The following is a 22585-nucleotide window of genomic DNA, read 5'->3' on the forward strand; positions in this document are numbered from 1 at the left end:
TTAAGATTGGCACTTCCAAATATGTTAATGAAAACAATAAAATAAAAAGCTTATTTACTGCCCTCTTGCCAGTTAACGACCAGGGAAAGATACTGTTACTCTTTCCTCTTCCATTTGCTTCTAGTAGGGGTATTCCACTTTCCTTGAGAGTCACCTTGTGTTCTACACAAGTCAAAAGGTTTCCTCACAGCTACCAGTTCAGATTTTAAGTTAAGAAAGTAAAAATCCTATCTGTAACACTAAAAAAGGTCTGCCTAAATACAGAATCAAACTAGGGACCCAATATCTAATCAATCTAGGTTAGCAAATTTTTCTTTTAAAAATCCCACCCCAGGCCCCCAGTCAAGAAAGAACACAGGCAGCGTGTTCAAAAAGTGTTATGCATTTTTCCTAAGCATAGGATTTGTTCTTGTAAAAGAAGGGGTGGAGGCTGGATATCTGTAGATGCTCCTAGAGTAGTAGGTTGTTTGTTTTTTTTTTAAAAACCAGAGGTAAATCATTAACACTAGTGAGACCTGGAGGCCATAGGTATTTCAAAGATACGTGGAACTGATGACATCGTATAAGTCTATATGTAGTATTCCCATCTGCCTAAAAAAATGGATCTTTACTAAGATCCAATCTTTCAAGAACATTACAATAGCTATACTTGTTTGACTACAGGTCTTGCAAATCCAGCACGTGGTTTCTGACAACAGCCAGAAGGGAATACAGAGTACACTATAGGAATGGTATAAGCATGTAAAGACAACCCTAAATATTCTCCTGAAGACACTGCCCCATACACACACACACACATCCCTAAACATCCTATTGTCCTTGTATTCAAGTCAGATAATCTCTTCCTCGGATCTAGATTTCAGTACAGTCCTGTTTTGCATACTTTGACAAAATAGTATCTATTTAACAACACAGCCCAAAAGCTAAAAAGGGCATAATTTCATGCCATATATGACAGTAAGACAGTTATAACAAGAGTAATTTAATACAAGAATAACTTACCAAATATGGATTAGCAAGTAAAGACTAGTTTTGCTCAAATGTGATGTTATCATACTTACACACACAAGTTACTGGATGGAGTTTTATAAACTAATTTGTAGCAGACTGAGGCAGTTACTCCAGGACTTAAAACCTATTAGCCTTACCCTGTGGTAAAAAGACCATAGGTCTAAGGAACAGAGCAAGCTAAAAAACCAAACTGCCTTAGCTAACCAAGAGTCACAGCAGCTAATCCAAAAAGACTGAGTAATAATTCAGCCATATGTTCAAAGTATTTTTTCCTAAAAACATCACATGCATTATTAAAAGGCCACAAAGCATGTAGCTTGTTTGAAGAACCTAACTGGTTACACCCAAGGGTCAGCAAAAAAGGTGAGGATCCCAGATAAATGAACAAAGGGCTATACTATTTTTCACTGGCAACAGCCCACATGAAATGCAGTAGAACACTCCAGTTCTACCATGTCTTTAGATTACTTTCACTGAATATTGAAAATAGTGCTTAGTGGTAACTGTCTGAAAGAACAAAGGAACCTAGAAATTTCAAAAATTATTAAGTTATAGCTGTAGTCAGTTTATCTGTGTTCTTACAACTGCATCTAGTCAGAAGTGATTATTCTCATTTTATCAGTCAGTGCTATTAAGTGCAGCAATTCAGCTATAACAATGAATTAGAACTTGTACCCCAAGAAGGGAGCTGACCAAGGCAGGAAGAGAAGGAAAAATAGCACACTTATTGCACACTTTTGTAGAATTGTGTTTCAAGTAAAAAAGATTTCCCTTTCTTCCTCTCAATTGTTTAAAAATTCAGCAATTTCAATACGGTGAAATTCTCATTTCAGTCTACTAACAGAAACAGAACATTCCTTACCTACTTACATCTTCTAAGAATTCTTTGCCCCTTTGGTTTTTTGCAGATTTGTGACATCCAAACAACAGTAAGTGGCTTTTGACCATTGTCCTTTGAAATACACTACTGTTACACTTTTCTAATAGCTATTAGGTGCAAATCCCATTTGAGTATGGAATCCTGACACTAGCATCAAGTTAGTACACAGCAGCAGTCCTATGTGTTCTTCTTTGACTCTCCATTTCTTTTATCAATTAAATGGAATTAGAATGGAAATAGAATAGGGTGTGTTTTCAGTACTTTGATAAGTTTAAATTACTTGATCCATTCATCTCAACACTCATTAAGGATTGTAATTAAATTGCTTTAATTTCTCTTTTTAGAAATACTGTTGTTTATATTTAGAAATTGTAAGCAAAACATATTAAAGTCTTCCTGAAAAGGAAGATACACTTGCTCTTTCTGGTTTAAAAGCAATTCTAACTGATACAAGAACATGAAACAATATGGAGTTGCCACTCTAAATATTTTCTGATCTCCTTCAATCTGTTTCCATTGATTAGCACACAAATACATGACAAACAGAATCTTATACTCACTACAGACAAACTATGTCTTGTAAAAAGAGTTGATCCTTAACAATACACATTTTCTTTACTATATCTTATCTGTCATAAATATGCAGAGTGAACAAGTATTATACAGACCCAGTTGCAGAAAAACGTCAATAAAGCACTAATATTGAAGACACTGTCACATGATCTTACGCTGTAAAGCAAACCCTATAGGCAGTAACAGTGAATTTTTATTCTCAGGCAAGTAAAAGAAAGTAAGAGATCATATGTATATGAGTTCCAGTTATGAAATATACCTTGATAAAAAAATAATCAGAATTCAAAACGTTAAAGGCTGCTGTTAAAAACCTCATTAATACAACCATGTATCAAGATGTTAGCCACACGGAAGCGCAGCAGAGTAACAACAGAGCTTCCATTTGTAGAAGATCATTAACAAAACAGAACTTGCTAAACATAATACCCACTAGCAGAACCTATTAATTAGTGTCAATTTTATGTATGCCTATCAGTCTTCTAGAGGTGAATGAACTCTTGTTTCTTCCCCTCTCTCAATGTACCTGATCAATGCATTATTGTGTCATCTGGAACAAGAAAACAAGCATCAGCTTTTCCAGATAATTGGGGATAGACTTCCTATAAACAAAATATGTTTTACTATTACAACACCTTGCATCATTCTGTGTTTTCAGGGATATCTGACAGTAAGTAAGGCTTTGTAGAATAGTTCTAGTTCAGTATTTCATTTCGTTACCATTGCCATTACAGATAAGCTATCATAGCCACATCTTTAAACAAAAATAGTATGCCTAGAGGTTTTTAATTCTTAAAAATTTGGCTGTGTATTGTAAATATCTAAAGGTAACTGCCAAAAAAGCAGCAGGAATAAAACACAATTAGCTAACTAGTTTCAGTCCCTTTTTTTTTTTATTCATTTATTTGATAAAACAGTTCACTGTGATTTTTCAAAGACATTTTCTTATTACAACTGAAGAGCTTCAAAACCATACTTGGGGAAGAAAAGTGGGCTATGTAAGACAAAACCAAAAAGATTAAAAACCCATATACCACACAAAAGACTTCTTCCTTTAAGAAGATCATCTTCCATTTATAAACTACACACATACTATTTCTATATCATACAAGTGGCCTATTTGTAAGAATGTAATCATCTAACCTAATTTAATACTGTGTATTACAAAATTCAATGCAATTCTATTTAAAAGTTAAAAAAACAACTAGGCTTCACTTCAGACTGTCAAAAACCATAAAACTTCAGAGAAACAGAAATGGACTGAATCAAGTTCACATGTGTATTTTTTGCTCTAGTGAAAATGAATGTATGTGCTGTGCAGGCTGACTTTTTTTTTTTCCCTATTTGAGGTTGACACAAGACACAACTGGCATCTAAGCATTAAGTTCTTAAATTTTATTGCTAAAATAAACACAGAAGTGTTGAGTTTGATATTTCACCAGGATTTTATCCACACGAAGACTTCTTTTTCTTAGTCTCCCTAATTTACTGCAACATTTGCAGAAGTCCAAAAAAAACTACAAAACCTTAAAAGCCTACCAAACAGAATAACCCACACTGGAAAATTCAAGAACTGTAGAGATTAAACTGTCTGTAAAACAGAGTATAAGACCAGATCTCACCAAAGATGTATTTCCCACTGTTGAAAAAGCAAATTAGCCTGCTGTTCCTGAAATACAGTATTTGTAAAATGTGTTTATAGCTGTACTACAGCAAAACGCTACCCCCTCCTCCCCCAGTCTCACAATCAATGCTTCCCCTCTTGGTACTTCCACATCTTATCACCTCATTCGTTAATTATTGCTTAAACCCAAACATACACTACCTTTATAAGACAAACTCTTAAACTTCATTTGTTTTACTGTCTCATATACAAGAGTACAACAAAACTGGAGAGCTAAAAATGTAGTTTATGCAACTAACTTAATTACTACCAGGCCTCTACTCTTCAAGAAAAAAAATTACCAACTTCATAGTGGTTTTTTGCATCCTAATTAGAAGAACAAAACTGTTAAATGCATGAACAAAAAAACGCATTATGCAGTTGAACAGCTCATACTAAATGTGGATTTTTTTTCCTACACTTGAATGACTTATCTAAAGGACAGCTCACATTTTAGGTCATCATACAGACCAAAACAAACACCTTGCCTCTCACAGTAAATTATATTAAGCCACTATCTAAACACAGTCACAAAATAAACGCTTTTACCTTTGCAGAAGATGAGAGTATTGTAACTTCCAAATAAATAACAACTTTCCAACACTATATAGATTTAGGACTCCAACTTGATTTCATTATGGTGCTGGGGGTTATTAATCTCTTTTGCAAACCAGCATAAATTAGGTAATAAATTTCTTAATTTCTCTCCGTACAGAGAATCTGGATACAGAAGAGCTATGAGATCCAACTCCTAACATTTGCTACATTTACTTATTAAACACCCACTGCAAATACAGTTGTTAAAAAAGAACTCAAACGTTTTGAGGTTAATATTCAATAAATATACATTACGATATCAAAGACAAAGGCTTATCAAAAAAACTTAGCTAGATCCTACAAGAACTGCTTATTTTCTAAAAAAAGGACTACCATCCACAAATTTCCTTCAACAATCAATAGTCTTAATCATTTCTAGAAGTCAATGGTTAGGCTACTGAAAAGCACATAAAAAAGCCATAACAAACAAAACTAGAGAAGTGTGACAAGTAACACCTTCACTGTCACATTAAAATAATTGTTACTAGACAAAACAATCCCCATTCACTTCCTAAACTTACCCTATTCAACATCCACCCTCCACGGCAGCAGTCCTAAAAGAAGCATGACAAAAAAGAACCATTTCTACCACTGATCTTCATCATACCTTCTAGAGGCTCACTGGAAGACACACCAATGTCCTACAAATAAGCAAATTTATTCGAAGCAGATCACAGCATAAAATGGTGATATTCATTAAAATGCATCACTAAGCAGCTCGCCATTCATAATTTGAGCAGTATTTCCCAACAAGAATGGCAGCCTGCAAGATTCCATTAAATTGCAACAGAGAGGAAAAAAAAAAAAAAAATAAAATCAAAAAACAACAAACCAACCAAAACAATTTAAAACATACACTAATTACAAGCAAATCCCCTGAAGCAACATCCTAACCTTTCATAACTTTATAATAGAAATGGACAAAGTGAAGGGCATATTACCGGAAATTCTAGGAGAAATGACAATTATCGCTCAATAAAAGAGCTCAGCATATTACAGTGTTCTATCTTAAAAGCAGTCTACAGCCCAGGGAGTCTTTTTTTGTTTCTGTTCCTGTTCAGCAATCTCAAATGCTGAGCCAAGAACTCTATATAAAATACCTATAATTCAAAACAAGAAAATGAACAAGTTCCAAACAACTTTTTATATTCAGAAATAGGAGCAGTAACACTCTGAGGTCTGCCCAGAACACCCCACCTCATGTCACTGGCAAAGCTGCAACATCTACATCCGCAGTATATACACCAGCAAAATTCATTTCCACATAAGCTCTGTCTTTAGGTTTCTTAAGTAGAATAGATGAAAACTTTTGTTGTTCACATCCTCCAGCTCTGATTCAATTAAGCTGTGCCTCAACTGCAGAGAACAGAATATAGGGATAGCTTATAGTATTACCATATAATTAGAGGAGGGGGAAATCACGTTTGATATTTTGCAAAAGGACTACTTGGTAATTATACTCTTTAACTGAGAGAATCATTACAAGTAAATGTCAAAGAAAACACTGACCACTTTTCTACCTTACGTACAAACAATGGCATGTGAATAGTAGTGCATGAAAGAACAAAGACACCACCCTGAACAGAGCCAAGCAATGACAGTGAAAACCACATAGCAAGTTCAGATACAGCCCAGAACATTCAGTTTCTACCAAAAGGCATAAGCATGCTACAGATTTCTGTTTTCTCAAGTTTTGCTCAAATTTGTATTTCTCCAATTTGTTTCACAAACCTCTTAAAATAAGACATGCAACACAAGGCAATTAAATAGGCTCATTCATGAAACTCAAAGTATTGTTTGAGGTCATGCTCAGCACAACTCCTTATACAGCACAGATTTTTAAAACCACATATATTTTTCCACTCTTTCCAAATTCAATATTTACTCCACTTACTATCTTTGAACAATTGTTTATAGTCATTTATACCATGCTGCACAATGCTTTATTGTCTAAACTCCTCAAAGGCACGAAGGCAATTTAAAAACACATATACTATACTTACTTGATGTCCCATAATTCTGGTAGATTTTAACCAAAAAGCTCAGACTACTTGTTTGCAAAAACTGACTCTCAAAAGTGCTGACAGAAGAGATACAGCTTTCAACGTATAATTAAGAATTACTTAACCTGCATTTGTTATCTGGCAATTTAAGTAATCAGTTTCACACTACACAAGGACCAAGTCCTATTTTTACCTAACGGAAAGAGAAGGGTCATAAGGACATATGTTTAATATGTTTAGATTTTAATTCAGGTATGACTCGTTCATAGCATTGTAGAAGCAGAGTAATGTACAAAATAAATGTTAGTCAACAGCTGCACACCAGAACCCTTACTTACCTGGAATTTAGTCCAATTGCTACCTTAACTTATGTTCCACTTTTTTTTGCCCTCTGGTCACAGCTGTACCGTATACAGCTAGCACTGGCACATGCACAGTATTCTCTCACCCCACTACTGACATCTTACCTAAAATCAATTTGGAAACTTATGTTTCTCCTTCAAGAGGATTACATTTCTCTTTAGTACTGCAGTGCAATTGCTCAACACTTACTTTCATCTCTTTTTTTAGATTAGTTTGAGCTATGTTTCTCCTTCTCCAATTATTTGTTTTTGCTATTAATTAAATAACAGTATTTTCCTCAGGTGGAATTATTAGAAAGCATCTTAGCGAGCTATAACAACTATAAAACTGACAAGCACGACATACATTGTTCTGTATTGTTAAGGAACAATGTTTGAAAGACTGTCTACTTGTCTTCATTGAATCAGAAAATGGAAAAAGACATATCAAACTGAAGATGTTACTGGAAAAAAGTAATATAGTAGGCACATATTCCAGAAGACTACTTTCTTGAAAATTATTTTAAAACATTCCTTCATATTCTAGTGTTCCATATATCTTTTAGATAATTTCTCTCCAGTTCATGTATTTTGGAAGCATATTTACAGGAGAAAAGTTCCAATATAATCTGTAGCCTTTGTGCAAGTGCTTTCAGTTTTCAAAAAAAAAAAAAACCAACAAACAAACAATCGGAAGAAAATAAGCTTGTTTAGTATGCTCTCATTTTCTCCATTCCTTAAATATTATACAACAAAGACAAACAAACAAACAAGAAATCCAGTATTTTCCCCACTATCAATACATCACCATTGGCAGTCCCACATCATAAATGACTACAGAAGTGGCTCATGTCGGGGGCATGCAGGAATACTAGAAACAGCAGCAAGACAACCCTAAGAGCTACTTCTTAGCCAAGCTAGATTAAGTACAATATGAAATAAGACTTTTGTAACATTAAATTTGATTTTGTAACAAATAATTTGATTCATAATAAAACTGTAGAGCATTAATGGTCTATTTTGGACATTTTTGTACTCCTTAAGAGTCAGATTTAAAGCAAGCATCACAGGGAATTCTCTAGTCTACAAACACTTACGTGCCCAGCACCATTTGCTGTTCTACCACTAGTCCTACACAACCTAAACATGAGCACCTACTATGCTGCAGTAATATACTTGTGATTTGTTTTGCAGAACACAACTAGACAAAAGCATTTTCATGTAAGCGTTATTACACATTAAAACAATCTTGGCTTTTGATATTTTGCTTCTAGATTTAAACTCCAAGCTAAAGCACACTAATGCCACTTCTGCTATGGTATCATGATGAAAATCTGTCCTATGTAACTATCAGGCATTAAAAGACATTAAGCAATCCACATCACATTCAAATTTATTGCTGGTTTTCACCAGAGGAACTTCACCACCACAGTCTGCCATACATAATGAAAATTAAAGCCTACAATTTCTTTTAATCTGTCCTGCAGTTCCTCAATAAAATAGTAAAAGTCTATTGGAAAAGGAAGCAGGGAAAATTCACCACCCATATCAGAAAGGTAATTGATTCTACAGGTCCATTTTAATCTTCATCTATCATTGCACCTGAAAAAAAACCCAATTATTTCAGCTTCATAGGCAGACTAGATTTTCATCCTGAGAGATAAGAGTGAGCGATGAAATGATAAAAAAGCCCATAAATTAACATCACACAAATACACATGCTACATACAAAGCTTTCAAACTCCACACCTTGAACATTAAACAGAATCCTCAGCTCCCCAGTTTAAACCTTTAGCATGACATACCCTCTGAGCCATCAGTAGCACAGCACAGGGACTGCTGTCCACTGAATAATGCCACACCTGGGCAGCACAGCTTGCCCACGCAGTGTTTCACCTCAAGCAGGAAGACTCAAGGCTAGTGGGAGCCCTATCCACAGGGGCAACCTCTCACCACAGCCCTGTGCCGCAGCCTTCTCGGTTACACAGCCCAGCACAAGGCAGCTTTCCATCAGACCCAGCACACAGGTCTGTCAATGTGAGGGCTCTACAGCAGATGAAAAATCTGTAAATATGCTCAACAAGAGCCTCATTTTCATCCCTGCTTCCATTTCTTAATTCTCAGGATCATATGCAAACCCAGCTTTAAGGACAGGAAAGATGCCGTATTTTCCTAAGTATTAGTTACACGCACAACAGGTGGAAGAAACTGAAGTGGCATTTATCTGTACAGCAAATTCCATAAGCACAAATTAGGATGGGGGTCTCATCATACATCCCCTACCCTCAAGACTCTTATTTTCATGCGTTACATGCCCTACACCATCACCCTTGTACATTTGAATACTACAAATTATTCCCCAAATTTGGGGGTATGTATGCCTGTTGGACAGTAAAGGTGCATGGGGCTTGGCAACTTGTGCATTTTGATGGGGAATGTTCTAACTAATGCTGTACTTCACAAAGTAAAAAGACATTAAAATTAAAACTAATGATCAAAATCAGAAAGTGAGCAAGAGAAGTTATATTAAACTAAGAAATGTAAGAAAAAAATCCAGAAAATAGTTTGATGGTCACAAAGGCACAGTTACAACTATTGTTAATAAATTAAAAATCTGAGATATTAAAAGAATGTAAGAACTAGCATTAAAAAAAACCCACTGCTTTTACAGTGGAAAAGTAAGTTTACTAGAATAAAACTGTTTATTCATATTTTATGTAATTTAACAATCTTTTTTCCACTAGCATTGAAGCTTTATGTAGTCTATTTAAAAGGACAGCATACTTCCTCTTTGTTAATTTCTTTGAAGAGCAGCAAACTAACGAGCTTGATCTGCCATTCCATTTTCAATGAAATAGCCAACAATAGCTCAAATGTTATTTTAAGTGAATGTAACTGGAACAGTCAAACAAAAGGTCACCCATTTTACTGGTGTGGAAAAATACAGTATGGGCCTCCTACCCTCCCAGGGCTGTTCAGTACTTTCTATGATCAAAGGCAAGTGGACTTTGGCCTTAATACAAGTATCTTCTTATCTCCCCTCATTCATACATAGTATTTGCAACACAATTTAGCCACTGTATTTTACAGTGACTTGTATAAACAAATTTGATTTATCCCACAGGAAAAAAATACAAACATCTCCCTGCATCCAAACTTATACATAAACCAATTTTAAGTTTCAAATACATTTATTACAAATATACATTGATTTTTTGCTGTGAATTACATCACATAATTTGAGTCTGCAGAAGGAACCGAAAAAACATTTAGGTTAACAGAAGAAAAGCATTTTTTGTTGTTGTTTTTCAAATATAGTGTTCACTCACAGAGCTTTAGGCAACTAAAATGTCAATGTGTAAAGAGTTTACTGAAACAGATTTAATGATCTCCAAATGACAGCAATAGCTATTTGGTTAGGAAAAGCAGAGTCAAGGTTCACCTTCTGAAAATACCGTTTTGTTACTATTACCATGGGCATCCCACATCGTCACCTTCATACCAAAATCTGGTTTTATTTATAGCAGTAGTACAGTTTTTAAAGAAAGTCAAGCAACACATTTGTTCTGTTGAAATTGCAGAATTCTTGAAATCCTAAACTGAAAGACCATTTCCACCCTCCCAGTTTTTCAAGAAATATTTCCGTGATTTTGATTTGTTTTCCTGTACTACAGCCCCTCTTTTCTCTGTAATCCCCCTATGTTTGACACATGAAGTTCTATGTTTGAAGTTCCTCCTGGCTGGCTGCCACTCTTCTTCCTGCATCAAGTCCATATTTCTGTCAGTGACTTCGTAAGATATGTACAAACTCTTACCCACATACATCAGATGACATGTTTTCTATTCCACCTACAACTCCCTCCTTTTTGCTTTGCTCTTTACCAAAGGTTTAAACAGAGCAGCTCTTCCCCCAATTCTTTTAAAGATAGGAAATTCTTTAAAAAACATGTTACACTCCTGCGTAACCTACACAAGGCGCTGTCAAACAAGTCTCCCATGACACCTCTGCGTCCCATGTCCAATCATAAGAACACCCTTACTTCCCTCCTAGAATAACTTCCCCAAATTATTGCCCTCAATGGCATGCCCACCCCACCCCATTACGCACAATGCAATAACCTATCCTGTCAGCTTGATGTTTCTCCTACTTTTCATACTACCTTGACTTTGCACACTATACCTTGGCAAAAGGCACAAATGCCATTATAGGTGTTACTACAGGCTGACCACAGAGACACTGAACGGTTCCCCATTTCTTGCTCAGCCTCTTCTGTACCATCTGCCTGTTTCTGTAAGACCTGTATGTCTGCAACAGACCTGGAGAACGCTGTCCCTCTGCCAAAGTTGACTAGGAATTGAGCAAGTGGTTCAGAAGTTACTGGCATCGTGGGAGGACAGGCTAATGGACAGATGGATGGACAGATGGAACAATTGCATAAGCAACCTTCCCTCAAACTAAAATAAAACTTTGAAGTCCCACCTGTTCCACAAAAAATTTCATCAGCTCTTACCGCTCCCCACTTCAAGGTTTTCTGTTTTATAATAGGTTATACTGCATAAAGTAGTAGCTTCAGTCTATAGACTTACCGGATCAACTCATTACTGACTGTACATCACGATGTACAGCTAAAGTTCTCCATAAATAACTGTCTTTAAATGCAAGCTGCACCCAAACAAGATTTCAGTCAAGTAGAAAAGGAATGGTTGCATAAAAACATTATAATGACATCTAATTGAAAACATCCTTTGTAATAATAATAATGTCAAAAAAGAAAAGGAGAAAGGAAACAAGACTTCCGGGGTGGGGTTTTTTGTGTTGGGCTGGGGGGGTGTTGGTTTGTTTGTTTGGTTCTTTTTTTAGAAATACAAAAAGATGTAGAGAAGTAAAAATAAAGACTACTACCAATTAAAGGATCTGCAAAGGCGTCTTGCATTTCAACAGCCTAAGATTGTGTGAAGGGATGAAAGAAAAAGCTGTGCTAGATGAACAGATGGATCAGGAAAGTGTGAAGAGGTCCATAAGGTAGACTCAAGTTTTTAAAGCACAAAACTTCTGAAGCAAGCATAGACTGATTGTAGGTTTTTTCATACAAGGATTAGTTAAGGTAAGGGATTTGGGGGTTTTCTTTTAGAGTTTTTTTTTTAAAACTTATAGATGTAGGTAGATAACAGCATAACCATGTGTGCATGTCTGGAATGGTGGATTCTGGGATACTGCAACTCCATCCTTGTCTGATGGTAAGGCAAAGAAGGGTGGAAGCATTTTTGCAGAGGTTAAGCGAACAACCATATGGCAACATTGTTGATGTGGCAGATTAAGAGTAGAAACAAAAAAAAAAAGGGGGGGGAAGATCAGAGCCAAAAAGAGGAGAAAAAAACCAAAACACATCTGCTTGCATCAAAGACCTTTTGCTTCCTTTTAGCTGGAATTCTCTTTTCAAGTGCTCAAAATAAGATAATGCAGGCAGTGTCATTAAAATTAGTTGAGCACTGTCAGGGGAAGAAAAAGGTGCCCTGGTAAGAGAAGAATAACTTCATTTTATACAACTTTTTCCTAGTGACATTTTAGGAATAAACATATTTTTAGGAAAATACTGCTTTTGAGCAGAAGGTCTAACCAGGCAAGCTCCTGAGGCCTCTCTTACATCCTCGATGTCAATTATCACTTCAAAATCCCTAAGCAACCCTATTAAAAACAGCAGCAGAAAGTCAAGGAGGGGGTATTCTATATTTGTTAATAGATTCAGCCTCACTTCAGCAAACTTCCATCTTGCAATAAAAAAAGATATAATTTTAAAAAGTGTATGTTCTGAGGTTCACAGCTGAAAATTATTAACATCTACTGTCACTGCTATGACAATTGCCTACTCTTAGACTAATAAGCAGCTTTAACTTTTGGATGAATAGTTCTATACATAAGTAGCCCATAAGCAAATTAAACTTTTTTGATCTCAAATGGTACATAACATAAAATCTAAACTTAATCTAAGTTATCATAGATCTATGCCCATCCCCTGTTTCTCAAACTCAAAATATATTCTAACACAGAAAACACTTAAAGAGCTGCCAGTATATCTACCAACTATTTTGAACAACACAAATTTGAAATATCAATTAAGATGTGAGAATAAAAACAGTTTAATATACTATATAAGGTGCTGTATGTTTTGACAGTTTTAAGATTTCTTCACCTCTGAAGGGGGTCACTAAAACTGAAGTTAGCTGGGCCCCAACCCTGCATACACTTCTCCATACACAATACAACTGAAGCTAAACATACATTTAACTCATTACATGTGCACAAATGTTTGTAGAGAGGTCTTAAGTGGCTCCAGGGAATAAACAAAATGTTGCCAAGTGTTCAAAATAGAAAACAGAAGAGGAAACTTTTCCTGTAATTTGTTTTCAGCTACTGTAAAGTTTTTACTGATCACAGCAGGTTAACAGGAATTTAGTGTAATAGCTCTAACAAGAGCAGCTTTACAAGAGCTGGCTATGACATATCCTCAACTTCCATGGACCTCAGTTTTGCTATTACTATTTAAGTTAACGGCCAAAAATGCAATCTACAAAAAAACCCCACCATCCTGAAAGATGCAGAACAATCAAACTACATTACGTTTATTCATGGAAAACCACTCTGATGAACCTGCAATTAACATGACAGGCTGCAGCAAGCAAGATACCAGGCATACTGAATTTTGTTGTAAGAGTAACAACCAGCAGAGAGTAACATCCAAATCATTCCAGCAAGCATTTGGGGCTTATCTACAACAGGACTCCCACCAGAACACATTTTCCTCTTCACCATCATCTAGAAATGTTGTCCACATGAAAAGGGAGAGGAGAGAGAAAAAGAGTAGTGCACACCACCAAGCATCCTGAGTCTGCAACATTCAGGGCATACTGGAACTTCTTTTTCTACCAACACCAGCATAGGGCTGATGCACACACAGGCAAATGCAGGGGGTTTGTGAGATGTGAATTACACACAAATATGGCCTTCTTAAGATGGGGAAATGTAGCAACAAGTAGAAAGCTTATAAACATAAATTTACTGTGCCCTCAAGTTTAATTCAAAAGTTTCTATGCTTTAAAGATAAATATACAAAGTACAAAGTCCCACTTGCTGGTACAAAGCTTAAAAAAGCTACCAGCTGGCAGTTATTTTCTGGCCATGAAATCAGGTAATTTAACAAGTTAAAACGTCACCCAGTCTATCACATACAGACTAAACAAATATCCACCTTCTCAAGGTCATAAAGGGATAAGACTGTAAAGCTCATGTAGACTGATGTACATTCAAGTAGCTATTCACTTACTTCATATGTAAGTGGGACTTCACAGCTGAGTAGTTGCTCACTTCATAAGCATTAAGCTCAAAGTAAACCAGACATACTGATTCTATGCCAGATAGTTACCCTACATAATTATCAGTTCAGTAGAAACTTTAAAAAATCCATTTAAAGATCACAAATTCTATGAGTTTGAAAACTGTTTCCTCACAAACACAAGGGCTTCACAATTAGTTGTTAGACCATGAGATCAACCAAAACATAGTTCTAAGGAACCAAGCTAAGTAAGAACTCTGTCCTACAAATAAATCATTGTAAGTGTTAACCATTTCTTTGAATTCACTAGGAAATGTACAGTTCCTACAACACACGACAACTTTTAAACACCGATATCTAATTATGAAGAAAAGTGGAGGAAGGGGTGAAAAAAGTTTTGGTTTCATATTCAAGTCCCAAGAATTTTACATTTTTTTTATACTTAATAGTTGGATAAATATTTTATTCTACTGAAGCTTACAGCCATATCCTCCCTTTCCTTCAGCTGAATGAAGCACTGTGTTACCATTAACATCTGTACTTCTATAGTCATCTGTAAAAAAAAGTTAACAGACAGTGCTACAACTAACCAGAATAAGAGAGCTCTATGTGGATGGCATAATGCGAATTCAGTTAAGAACTGATTCGCATTTTGGTTTTTTCAGAGAAGCAATTTGGGGGCTTCCCTCCCCACCTTTTTTTTTAAATATTGCCATGCAATTATTTCTTGTGAATGCCATCCACACCATGACTATCTTCTTTTCCCAAAATAAGTGTCAGTGATAAATTAATTTATCCTATTGTTAAAAATAAATCAACTAAAGGATTAATTTGCAAGACATCAACAGGCAATTCCAACCCTCTTAGATTAGGAACACAAATTTCGAAGCCAAACTGAAACACACTAATATCTCTTCTGAAGTGATGTTAGAAAAATAAATCTAACTGCACTAAAGCTAGAATTAAAAGCTTCTGAAGACCTAAATACTTCAGTATACCAGGTAAGTATCATAGCATCATATATTAACTATACCTACTTATTTCATACACATTTTCCTCATTTTAAGACACAGCAACAGATTATTTTGACTCTACAGCAACTAAATAGAACTTAGGTATGAACTTTCAAATGAACAGAGAAGCAGAACCCAACTCTAACTTGAGAGCCCATACATTCATTTCTGAAAGTTATTTTGCCTAAAAGAAACAATCATGGAAGTTCTCTGAAGGCTAGCCTATTCCTATAGAATTCTCATGGTTGCCTCAGCAAAGAGAAGGGGGAAAAAATGCAATATTTCTATAGCAACACAGTTTAAGACACGTAGAACCTTTTAAATTTATTTTGTTCTTTCATCATGATTTCATCAAGATCTTAACATAATTATTTCTGCTATGCTAAAGTATCTTAACACAGTGACAAGGAAACATATTACCACATTCTAAATAAAACTCCCTTATTTTTAAAAGCTGCATACATTAGTGTTGTGAACATTCAGAAAATTAACATTTTTTCTTCATCCATATTTAATATTCTGAAATTGCACAGACTCAGCAAGAGGGCTGATGTAACAGCTATTTCCTTAGTTTACTTATAAATTAGTGAGCATTAAAACAATACATACTATGAAATTAATTCTTATTGCTTCTGATGCAGAAAGCCAGTATTACCATTCACAAACAAATCTTCTTCTAGAAACTAAGTATTATAGTTACAATACAAAATTTGGAACCAGGAAATAAACTCTATTACTCATTATATTACATACATTCTTTAGTGATAGCAAGTAACTGATCATTCTCATGCCTTGATGTTCTGATGTGAAAAATCAAGACAAAAAAAATCTAAGTTGCTAGATTTAGCTCGAGTAGTGCCAAAAGTCTCAAACAGAAGTTATGACAAATGTAAGCCATTCTTGTTCCTTTCACACGATGAGCACACAGTTCACAATGACTTATTTAGCCTCCATGTCAACACGTTTTCAGGGTGGCTCCCTCTCATTACTGTTCCATGACCCATGTTTATGCTCTGCTCAGGGTAAGCGTATAAGCTCAAGAAAATTCTCAAAAATAAGAATTCATATCTTATCCAGAGCTTAAATAATACCTAGGGAAACTGCTGGTTAGTTCTTTCTTTTCAGATTTCTACTGCTGAAACGTTGTGTGTTCGAGTGAGAGAGAAAGCTAATGCTTATATGTGAACAGTTTTCAAGAGCATCCATATATAGTCAGCATTATAAATAGCTATTTTTGTAACAGCACTGAACTGACTTTTTGTTATATATAGAGAGAGGGTGTTCTCTGCATACAGAAATTATTCTCTTATTCTACCTTGTACTTGCTGTCTTAACTCTCCTCCCACTCACGTAGTCCTGCTCCATACAACAGAACTAGCCACTGCCAGTGTCAAACCACACTGGCACTATAGTTCATAGAATCATAAATACCAGAGTCAAAGGGACCTCAGGGATCACCTGGTCCAACCTTTCTTGGCAAAAGCACAGTCTAAACAAGATGGCCCAGCACCCTGTCCAGCTGAATCTTGAAAGTGTCCAACGCTGGAGATTATCCCAGTGGCTGATTGTTCTCATTGTGAAAAATTTTCCTCTTGTGTCCAGTTGGAATCTCCTCAGGAGTAACTTGTACCTGTTACCCCTCATCTTTCCCATGTGACTCCCTGTAAAAAAAGGGAGTCTCCATATTCTTTGTAACCACCCTTTTAATACTGGAACATGGTGTTAACTATAGCAGTGGGCCAATAATACTTTCCAACAGACTAGCCCAAACCTCTTTTTATAAAGAGGCTCTCTCTATACAGACCACACTTTTTATTTCTTTATTTACCTATGGCTATTTCACTACTAAAAAAGGCTCATGAAATGGATATTCCCAATGATTTAGTTAGGAATATGGATCTACAGTAAACATTTCAGTATTTAAATCGCAAAGTGTATTTTTTCATTATTATTAAACTGAAAGGATCTACGAGAACATTGAAATGGATCTGCAATTTCTTTGTTTCAACACCTCAGGTTTTGAACACTAAGCCAGAGCAGATCAGCTACAACAGGTTTGTTACAACTCTCACTATAAGGTCAGGCAAAAGGAATCACCTAGTTCTAGCTTCCATAAAGTTCAAATTTAAAGCATTTAAAAAAATAATCTTTAACATAAACCAACAATGGATTATGTATCAAGTTAATTAAAATTGTTAACATTCAATTATAGTTAAAAATCAGCCGTAATTCAAAAACACAGATGGAAAAAATACTTGCGTGGTAACTGCTTTCAACTACAGGTCTAAGCACTGGCTGAAATTAATTAAAAAGATTTTGTTCCAAAATATGGTATAGCACTTGCTCCTTGCAGCACTTGATTGCTACAGTTTAAGATTTCTCGCCTTTCCTACAAACTACGGTCTTTCACCCATTGTAATATATGATCCCGTTTTTTGACCTGCCAGAAAAATCTAAGGGGCTAAAACATGGCTACAAAAATTCCGATACAATTATTTAAATCCTTAAACACTACAGTTTTAGGTAAATACTGACAAACAAGGCCATGCTCCTGTGTGTTATTTAATGTGGAGGCTTCTTTAGGCAGAGAGCTCTCTCCTAGCAGAACATCTTGCCAGAAGTACAAAGGGGGAGATTTTCCTTCCTATTGCCAAATGAGCAAAATGAAAGAAATCTTTGAACACCCACACAACTAGAGGTAGTATTTAAGTCTGTACAATAAAAAAAGCCAATACTTCTATTCTTCAATCTACCTGTTAAAATGGCGCTTTTTATTTCTACTACAGGCAGGTATGTATTTTATAAAAAGCTTGCCTTTTTTTTTTTTTTTTTTTTTGCAACTGCAGACATCTTCACTATTAAGTCAGCACACACACCAAAACCAAGAAAAATCTTAAAGATCATGTTGTTTCACGTAAACCCATCAGACTATTTGAAATGTTAGATTTGACATTCTTGCACTGAGATCTCTGGAAAAAAATAATTAAGTGTTCTCATAGACAGTAAAATCAAGAGGGAATTGTAGGTTGTGCTAGCCAAGAAACCATTATCAACTGGCAATATACAATTTGATCGCTCATTATACTGGAAGCTGGTAGTGCTCAACAGCAGAGAGACATGAGAACAACAAAAGAAACTAACAGGACAATTTAAAACTTCTGTCCTGCAATACTGCAGGACCTGAAAGCCATTCATGATGTGCAATCTATCAGTATGCCAAAGGATTTTCCTAGCCCTGCTGTTTTATATTCTCCCATAGCCTGTTTGAAAGGTCTGAAGCTTTGCTAAATAAACACATATTTGCAATAAATAAGAACTCTTCCAGGTAGAACCGCAACTAATGCATTACCATCTTGACAAACCTACTGGGTAGAAGTCAGGTAACAGCTTCCCTCAACCAAGGCATGGCACACAGGAATTTGCATGATCATTACTAATTTCACTATGGCAGTTTCAGGCTGTTGCTGTCTCAGGCAGTACCTGCCGCAGCAGCAGCACACGATGCAGACAGGAGGAGGATCTCGGAGAGGGAGGCTGGAGTAGTTCAGCAACAGCACGCAGAGCCCTCACATACACCAAAGGGAACCGAACAGGAGCAGAGCTGCTCGCTCCTCCAGCCCAGGAAAGAGGCATCGCACACAAACCACACAAAACCCTGCTTGTAAAAAAATCCTTTTCTTTTCCATACGCTCAAGTCCGAGGATAGCAACCGAGTTCTCCCTGCTCACCGAGCAATACTGAAGATGAAACCTGAGAGGAGAATCAAGGAATAGCCCAGCAACGGGAATCCCGGCATCCCTCTTCCTCCTAGCGGCTCCGGCCGAGGAGCAGCCTTCCCTCCTGGGTGTTGGCCCCTCTCACGCTCTCCATCACCGCTCACCCGCCGGGTAACAGCCAGCTATATTTTCTCATAACTGGCACAGAAAATACACAAGCCCGTCGACAGTGCGACTGATAAAAAAAAAAAAAAAAAGGCAAAAACCAACCAAAAAACCCACCGCCACCAACACAAAAAAAACCAACACAGAAACCCGCAGGGAAACACTCCCTCCCCCCGATGGCAGTAACCTCGGGAGTATCGTTACAGCAAAAGCCCGAGCCCGCAGCGCGGCGGAAGGGAACACGGGGAGGAAGCGGGCACGGCCAGCGCCAGGCGGGGAGCACGGGCGGAATCCCACAGGCGGCCGCCCCCCCCCCCCGCCCCGCTCCCGGGGCACCTCAGTGCAACCCCGGCCAGCGGGACCGAAGAGGGGCCGCGCCCGCCGGCTCTGCCCCGGACGAGAGGGGCGGCGAGCGGACACGGTGCCGCCGCCAGACCCCGCTCCCTCGCCCCCTCGGCCCCGGGCCGGGCGCACCTGGGCTGCGGCGCTTCCCTGCCCGCCGGCGGAGACCCCCGCCGGCGGAGACCCCCACCGGCGGGGACACCCACCGGCCCCACGCCCACCGGGGCAGCGCCAGCGAACGGCTCCCGGCGGGACGGCGGGGGGAGGGGGGTGGGCGGCGGCCGCCCAACGGCGGCGGGGGCGCGAGCGGCGGCGGTCGCGCGGCCGGGCGGCGGTGGGGTAGTAGGGACGGAGCCGAGGGAACGGGGTGAGGCGCGGGACCGCCCCGCCGCCGCAGCAACAGCCCGGCAGGTGACAGGTGAGGGCAGCGGAGGGCAAGGGGCGACCTGCCGGCGCTCGCCCGGCCCCGCGCAGCTCCCCTACCTCCGCTCCGGCGCCGCCGCTGCTCTCGTTACACCCGGCGGCGCGCGCTCACTCGCCCGCCGCCGCCGCCCCCTCACTCCGCTCCCCCGCCCGCCGCGATCCCTCCCTAGCGCGGCGCTCAACCGATGCCACTAGCCACCCGGCCCCGCCCTCAAGCCCGCACTGACATCCCCTCTCACCAATAGCAAAGGAATGAGCCGGCCTCAGGCTACGCCTACAACCTCCTCGACCAATAGAAGCTGGCCGTGATCCTGCCCCGCCAACCCCCACTAGCACCGCCCCCAGCCTCGGTTCGGTTGCCTCGCAGACGCCGAGAAACGGACGCTGGGCTGCGGGCGGCGGCGGGCCCGGGCCGCGGGGGTAGCGTCGGGGGAGAGGCGGCGGCTGAGGGCAGGTCGGGCTTCGGGAGGGGCGGCAGCAGTCACGGGTGACAGCCCCGCTGCTGGCAGCGCAGGCAGGTGGAGGTGCGGGGTGTCGGCCTCCGGCAGCAGCGAGGGCTGTGAGGGACGTGGCCCTCGCTGGACAGGCAGGAAGGCCAGGTGGCTTCTGGTTCGAGGGGATTTCGCCTAACTGGTGGGCTCTTCTTCCTTTTCTTTCTTTTTTTTTCTTTTTTTTTTTTTTTTTTTTTTGGCGTGGAAACTGGCCCACGCCCCCGGCACGCAGAGCCGTTAGTCACCCGTGTGGGGAACAGGGAGGGGGTGCAGAAGGGCAGTAGGAACTGATGCTGCTTTTGCTGGCTGGATGCAAAGACGGGCAGTCAACAATCAGTATCTCCTTGTTTCCTCAGATCACCTCCTGAAACGGTGAAAATGTCTCCAGCATGCAAACGTTTCTCCCACCTTTAGAAAACCATAACCCCGGCTTGCAGATTGTGTTGCAAGCAGCTGTAAGGCTTGCACTTCCCAGGTTTGCTCACACAAAAAGACAGTTAAAAACTGAAGCCACTTTCAGGCAAACATCGACTATCAGATAGGCATCATGGCAAAATGCAGTTCTGCAAGTTATGAATGCTTGAACTTAGCTTCCATTTTCTTGATATGCTTGAATGCTTATTTAAATTAGAAAAGTCTTATGAAGCCCACTGGACATAACATGCCGTAGGGCTCAGTGATAGCTGAGGATTGCTAATCTAACACTAGCTGAAAGTGTATTTCATTTGAAAGGCTATGAACCTTAAAAAAAATCTGCGTAGACAGATAACAGAGCTTAAGGCATTGCAGTGCATAAAAATCAGGCTTCTCATTTTCATTTGTCGTTCCACACAAACTGCTTCATGAGCCTTGGGGCACTTAAGTGTTTTAGTTTGGATCAGGGATGCAATTTTGAAGTAAATGCTGTCATCATGTCTGCTTACAGTGCTTTGCTTCACAGTGTGATGTGGTGTTGGAGTGCAATGAAGTAGGTCCCTTTAGGACGAAGCTAAACTGGCAGAGGTGCTCCAGGAGTGCACCTAATGCGTTCCAGCCACAAATGAGCACTCAGCAGGACTCAAACTGAACTAGTTGAACACTAGGGATCCCTGAAATTAGTTTAGCTTAGAGATCAGGCCCTCAACACCAACTGTTGCACTCTACAGGTCTTCTGTTAGGCCATGGTGCTTGCCAGTATAGTCAAAGACTTGGAGCTTTGTAGTTCGGAAGGTCCCAGAAGATTTCTAATGTAACATCTGAAAGATCTGATTCATGGTTCACGGCAGGCAGGTGAACTGATCTTCTGAAACTTTGATGCTTAAAAGTCTGCCAAAACTTGCAGTTTTCACATGAATCTTCCTATGTAGTTCTGTCAGGAGTACAACATATCACCCATAGCAATAAGGACAACTTGAACTGAAGTTCAAGATACAATGCTGTGTCTAAATGGTAGAAAAGGTGCTACCAGTGTTGCTACTCTAGATATTGTCAATGGATTTTGTAGTCCTTAATTACCTCCCTATGCCTGTAACTGAGTCCAGGATAGAAGGCAGAGGTGCTACATGTTAAAAATCAAGATAAATGACTGGGTAATGCTTTAATGCTTAAAAATAACAAAATTAATTTTGAGCAACATATGCTAGCAATTAAAACAATTTTTTGCTGTCAGTGTATCTTGTCATTTTAATATGAGGCCAGATTGTAAGTGATGTAGTACATGTTGAATTTTTGTGAGAAGGCATAGACAGAACCACTGCTGTGGCAAAATCTGAGCAGAGAACCGTGCATTTTTTGTTATAACCTATACAAAATCAATTTCCTTTTCCAACAGTGCTTCTCACAAGTAGCCAGTTTCACATGCTAACATGGTATAGTTATTCTTTTTACTGAGATCTGCCTTTTTTTTTATTATTTCTCATACAATATGTGATAGGGAAGATAGAACACTTTATAATACATTTTAATCTTGAGCTTTGCTTCAATAAGGACAATAGTCCATAACATTACATGCCTGAAATCAAACCTCATAGCTTGTCTTCTGGATTTCTTCAGTATTCATA

General features: G+C 38.7%; 1 protein-coding gene across 5 annotated transcripts in view; it reads right to left on the reverse strand.

Moving 5' to 3' along the window:
* Positions 1 to 20202, reverse strand: part of CDKL5 (cyclin dependent kinase like 5) — a 140693-nt gene extending 120491 nt beyond the window's left edge. For 3 of the 5 annotated variants that reach the window (XR_008730865.1, XM_055701818.1, XM_055701822.1), the window contains exon 1: positions 19138 to 19335. The gene's annotated coding sequence lies outside the window, so the exon portion shown is untranslated. Of the gene's footprint in view, positions 1 to 19137; positions 19336 to 20115 lie in introns of those variants that run through there. The other 2 variants (XM_055701819.1, XM_055701821.1) reach the window with 2 other exon arrangements.
* Positions 20203 to 22585: the final 2383 nt, after the last annotated feature.

This window comes from Falco cherrug, chromosome 2 (genome assembly GCF_023634085.1).
Source record: "Falco cherrug isolate bFalChe1 chromosome 2, bFalChe1.pri, whole genome shotgun sequence".
Taxonomy (NCBI): Eukaryota; Metazoa; Chordata; class Aves; order Falconiformes; family Falconidae; genus Falco; species Falco cherrug.